Source organism: Mauremys reevesii, linkage group 2 (genome assembly GCF_016161935.1).
Source record: "Mauremys reevesii isolate NIE-2019 linkage group 2, ASM1616193v1, whole genome shotgun sequence".
Taxonomy (NCBI): domain Eukaryota; kingdom Metazoa; phylum Chordata; order Testudines; family Geoemydidae; genus Mauremys; species Mauremys reevesii.
In genome coordinates this window covers 106,861,706-106,868,012 of record NC_052624.1, presented here as the reverse complement: position 1 = coordinate 106,868,012, position 6,307 = coordinate 106,861,706, and positions in this window count along the sequence as shown.

The window sequence follows — 6,307 nt, the reverse complement described above, 5'->3', positions numbered from 1 at the left end:
CCCCTGTCATCTCGTCCTGGCTTCTGGCAGTCAGAGGTTTAGGGACACTCAGAGCATGGTGTTGCATCCCTGACCATCTTGGCTAATAGCTATTGATGGACCTATCCTCCATGAACTTATCTAATTCTCTTTGAACCCTTTTTGAACTTTTGGCCTTCAACATCCATTAGCAATGAGTTACACAGGTTGAGTGTGAAGAAATGTTTCCGAACATTGGGTGGCCCAGGGTTCTTGTGTTATGTGAAGGGGTAAATCACATTTCCTATGCACTTACTCCACACCATTCATGATTTTATAGACCTCAAAACACCTTTTGTTATGTCCCACATTAAAACTAGCATGTGTGGAAAAGAAAGAAGATGTGGTAGAATTTTATCAATGAGGGCAGTGAGCAGAGGAACTGAAGAAACTGTATGAGAATTTGACATTATGAAGAGAAGCAAAGTTCCATCATGAGACGTCTCATAATGTCTTTACACAACTGATGCAGGAAAGGCCTGTGGCTCATGCTGAAATCAAGGGCTGCACTCGTCTTAAAGCAGACTTAGAATTCAGATTTGAGTAGCATCTTTCATACAAATGGTGTATTTCATACTTATCCTTCTCTAAACCTATGTAGCTACAAAAGAACTCTGATACTTCTCAGAGGGGTGATTCTTTGCAGTCTAGTATCTTGTTTAGTCATTTACATCTGTGCAGAGTGAGTTCAAAGAAGATGACAATGCTACCAAATCAGATTAGTAGAGCTAAGCACACTCTGCAATGAATTTGTGCAAGCTGCAGAGCAGTGGAGAATCAAGCCAACACAGTTTCCCTCACACTACATCACTAGAGAGGATTTCCCAATAGAACCCCAAGAGATTTGATTCCCTAAACCAGCAGATATTTGAAGATACTTATGGTTTTTGAATCACCTCAAGGGGCAGGAGTGTCCGTGCTATGTCCAGGGGTCACCCACATTTTTCTAGGTTCACCCTCCCTTTTGATGGCCTATTTCCCTTCGCTGCCCCCATGGCTGCACAGAACTCAACTCCACTTGAGATAAGGCTTGCAGACTTGGAAGGGGGATGTAATGATGGTTTAACTAGCTGCAATTTTCAGGTGGACTTCTGAAAATTCTCTGCCCAGTTGTATGCGGTGCATACTTCCGAGAGTAGAACTCCCCAGCTGGACTTTCAGAGATGTAAAGTCAATACCAATACTTTTGTCATTCTTGGTGCCATGGAAAGCATACACAAATAAAGGCTCCTTTTCCCCCTTCCCATTCTCTTGGTTTGATCCTTAGTGAGTCACAACTTCTCTACATACCCCAAGGTACTTTACAATGTTATGTAGCACAATTAGAGTGGTAATCAATAAATAGCAAAATAATGGAGTGAGAGAGAATTGATAAAGCAGCACTTTCAAGCCTGTATTATTATAGCAAAATAAAATTTATTATAAATAAAGAAATCTGATATTTTCACACATTCATATCTCCAGTGCTCTGGTGGCTAGTTATGTTGTCAAGGGAAGAAAAGAAATGTTACTCAGAATCCTTTATTGCAATTGAAGTTAATTTAAGAAGTCCTGGCATCTCACAGGATAGGGCCCTCACTGTATCATTTCCAGGATCTTAGTCATCTGGGACACAACATTAAGCATAGCTGAGGCTGTGGCAGAGATTGTATCACCATAAACAATTAACTAAGTTACTCTGCTTTTATGAACCAGGAGATACATGCATCTTTTATTCTGTACAACATTCCAAGTCTTATGTTCAATTTTGCTACTAACCTTTCAAGATGAACGTTAAATTTGAATAATGGAGCTAAATCACATTCAAAAGTAGTTAAATTCAGACACTTGTTGGAGTGCCTACCTTTTTTAGGATTCCTACCTTTTGATAGGTTTGCAGTTTTGGTCAGTAACCAAAAAACATCTTCACTGTTGTATTTCCATTATGTATAGTACTCATTTAACATACTGAGAATATGAAAGATGCTCTCTCCATGCAAATTTCCTTTTACCTCTTTCAAAGCACAAAGATTGTGCAGTTGTGAATACAGCATGCACAGTCAAGTCCTACTCACATTACTTACGTGGTTAGGATCAATGAGATCAGTGCAGCAAGTCCCATGCATAAGGCCAGTAGGATTTGGCCACTAGATTTTTAAAAATAACCATCTACCTCATGATAAGGGTTTTAATACAGTTCTCCTGGCAGTAAAACTGGCAAAAGGAGATGTACAGAAATACAACAGCTAGCACATTACAAGAAAGGCAGTGATTCTAAAATCCCATAGTCAGCCAATTCTGAAAGGCCTTTATATTAATTTTCCAGACATCTTATAGGATAAATAATATATGACACAGTAGAAAGAGAATAAATAGTTGCACATATTTCTTGATGTTATTTGTCAGCATTTGTTGATCCACATTTGTGCAGGAAAGGGAGAAAGTAGTGCACTTAAAAATTATTTTTACCACATCTAATAGACAGTATTATTTACACACACACACACACACACACACACACACACACACACACACACACACAACAAGGTTCTGCAGCCTTTAAGCACAGTGACTAGTACCTTGACTCTGCTGTAGTTCAACTGGTTTCATTGGGTTTACCTGTAGTGTGGTACTACTATTCATGCATAAGGGTAGCACATAATATGGAACATAGTAGAGAATGAACAATGTAAGCCAATATAAGTCTCTCCAGCCAAATGTACACTTGCTGGTTTATGGAGTTTTAATTGCATTTTATGTTGTTATTTATTTGTATTACATTAGTGCCTGAGCTGGAAATAGAACTAAGGTCTCTGCAGGTCCAACCCAGTGCCCTATTCACTAGACAACACTGTTTTTCAGCCTGACTTCATGTGTTGTAAATGGGATTCATTCAAAGGAAGGACAATGACGATCTCACCACTGCCCTCTTTTAGAGTTTCCACCAAAGGAAAATAGCTCTAATTATTACTGGGGATCTCTGCTTAGGAGCCCTTCTGGTGGAGGCTGAGAATGAGATACACTAAGGCCCTGATTTAGCGAGATATTTGAGCAACTGCCTCTCGAGAAATACTTTGCTTAGAAGCCTAATCAGTGCATCCATTTCCTGTTTTCCCAACCAGCCAGTCTCCCACTTTGTGGGTTGTGTTAGCTCCCTTCAGACCCCCCAGGAGAGAGGAGGTTGTGGATGCTTTATGTATCTGCAACGTCCTCTGAGTGGACATCCACGGTTAGGGTTTTCTACCAAGGTCTATGTTAGTTTCTGTGGCATAAACCCTAATCAATGGGATTCAACCAAAATTTATCAAATGAGAAAAAGCAGTTGACCCAAACACAGTGAAGAAAGTGAATGTAAAACTGCTTTATAATTGACTATTTTATCACAGGAGGCTTATCAGTGCTTTAATTCATTATAAGATATATACAGAGTAGCAAATAAACACCTTTTATAGTTCTTGTTTCATTTTATCTTCCACAAAAGTTATTGGGCTTTATATTGTTAATTTTTCAGTTCCTTGCTTTTCTCCTTTTCTCTTCTCTAGTGTTTTCTTTCATGTATGTGCATCTATAAAAAGAATATTATTCACTACTTCAGGATATCACAATATGCCTTGGATATAGATCCTGAACTTTCTAGGGTTGAAGTTGCTGTTTGTCTATTTCTTCTACCTTGCTTGCCAGTGCAGTAGCTTTTAAATAGCAGCCTGCTCATGATGGCTTTCATGGGCTGTGTGTTAATCAACAGAAATCAGGAGAAGTGAGCTGACGTTCTCTTGTTAAAAAAGTAAATTACATTAATATTTTTCTCACACCAGATCAAGCATTTGGACCCAATTCTTACCTAGTGTAAATCAGTGTAGCACTATATTAGTCAATGAAGCTTCACAGATTTATATCAGCTGGGGATCTAGCCTTTTTTATTTCTTGCAATATTACTTAACATAATAAAAGTAACATTAATAGTCTTGTTCCTAGATCCACTAGTTTTGAACCAATTACTTTCCATTAAAAATTTATTAATTATAGAAAAATAAACATACTCACATGTTCTAAAGCAAACTCAGTGTGAATGAGAGGCTCATTTTCTACTCTGCTCTGAAGATCTCCGACAAATGTTCTGTTATTGTTAGCTTAATTTGCCACATATTTAGCTCAGGATCTTAACTAAAAATAGTATAAATGTGCCATGTATTGAGAATTTGTTATCCAGATTCATTGTTTCTATTATTTTAGCTAAAGCAAAATGGTTAACTGTCAAGTCACATTTTGCCTTCATAGTTTCCATTTATGACATGCAGTAACTGCATCCATTACAGATCTATATTCCTATCACATTTGAGGTAAGGCATGAGATGAAAAGAACAATCTACACCCAGGAACCTCCATATACTGATGAGGCATTAGGCTCATTAATTGCTCTTCTATTACAAAATATACCTGTTTATATTCATTTAATATTATTTTGCTCTTGAAAATTTGTCAAATTTGGATTGCGTAGGTTGGGTGTGCTGCTGTTATTAGTTCAGTCTGTCTATGAAAAGAACAAGGTTGCCTGTTTAGTCTTGCACTCCAGCACTACTAACCTTATTGAGACATGTGGAATAAAGATTTCATTTCACTACACCAATATTTGCTAATCTGCCACTGTCATTCTTCCAAATATTATTTTAAGGTTCAGATAAGTTTACTTTCCCTGAGCAATCAACAATCCCCTTCTCTCTCCCTTTTCTCTATTTGCAACCAGTCAACAGGCCTAACTCTATTACACTGAGAGTTCCCCCAGTTATAGGCCTGAAAAAAACATCTTTTTTATAATCCTTCTGCAACTGATTATGTTCAGTCTCCAGTGGGGTCAGTTAGCCCCTGGTGGATTCTACCAGAATGCCAAGTGCATATGTGTAATAGGCAAGTTACGTGAATTGGGTTCCCTGGATTGCCAATTTTTGGGGCTTGGCCTAGTTTTTTGACCTTTTGGGTTCATGCACTTAGAGGCTTTCCAGGAGTGATGTAAGTAAGGTGTTACGGTACACCATACCAGTAAGCTTTTTATAGCCTATATGGCATACCGGAAAGACACAGGAGGAGCAGAACGTGGGGCTGCCTGGAGGCCCCATGCCAGCAGCTCCTCCAGCATGGCTGTACTGTGCCCAGCCCTTACACACAGCTGTATACATGTGTCTCCTGTCTGGGGTCTGTAGAGCAGCCCCATTGGAGGACAGGGCTGGGGGAGGAATGGCCACGCCAGAGGAGCTGCCAGCGTGGGGCTCGGTTGCTAGAGTGTCTGAAAAAAATATTCTCTGCTGTCACAGGAAGCTAGTTTGAAGCTCTTATGCTGGCAATTCCCAAAGCAGGTCTGACTGTGAACTGGCTATTGTTCCAGAGAGCAAGCCCTCCTCTTCTCTTAGCAGCCCACACAGAAGCTGTGCTGTGTCCACCCACTGGGAGCGCTCCCCTCCCCAGGTAACATGGGATGGATCATGGGGAAGGGAGGGGAGAGCACGGGGCCATGGGCTGGGGGTGGGGCGGGGTCACATGAGGAGTCATGTGGGGGGTCACATGGGGAGGTTGCGTGCCCTCCCTTTAGCTGGTGCAGCATACCGGTAAGAAATGAATTCTACTTGTACCACCGCTTTCCAGTCATAGACAGATGTGTTCTTGGGTAGTTCTGATGTGAAGGACATAGGGCACAAACCATTTGACTCACAACCCAACTATGGATCCAACACAGAACTTAAGGAGTGGTCCAGCCCCATAAGGAAATAATTGAATGTGATGGGGAGAGAGGTGGTCATGGACCTGTGGGAAGGGAGGAGAAGACCTCAAATAAACTGAATGATTCAGACAAACCAGGGAATAAACATCTAAAGCTTTAGAGGATAAGTCGTCACTGGACTACGATCACTTAAAAACAGCATGTACTGAATGTTGGCCTGATCAAACCAGCCATATCCTACAACACAGTGCCTTTCTTTTCAAAGCAATTTGAAAAGATTTAAATGTCTTGAGGAAAAAGCAACTGAGTAACTTGCCTCTGGTATTATCATGAAAGCACTGATTACTTTGGAACTGTTTCTGTTGCTAAATTAACTAAGGGGGAAGACCCGTCATGTTGATTGTGAAGAATGTGTGGGGACATCTAATTGGAGATTTGGATATGGGTGAGTGGGGATGAGGCTCATGGCTCATACTCGAGCATGGAAATAAGATTCTTTCCAACTATCAGTGGTACATAGCAGGAGGTGTCAAATAGCACACAGAAATACTGTTGAAGATTTTAGGACAGGAATTCAAGAATATTGCAGTAACTGAA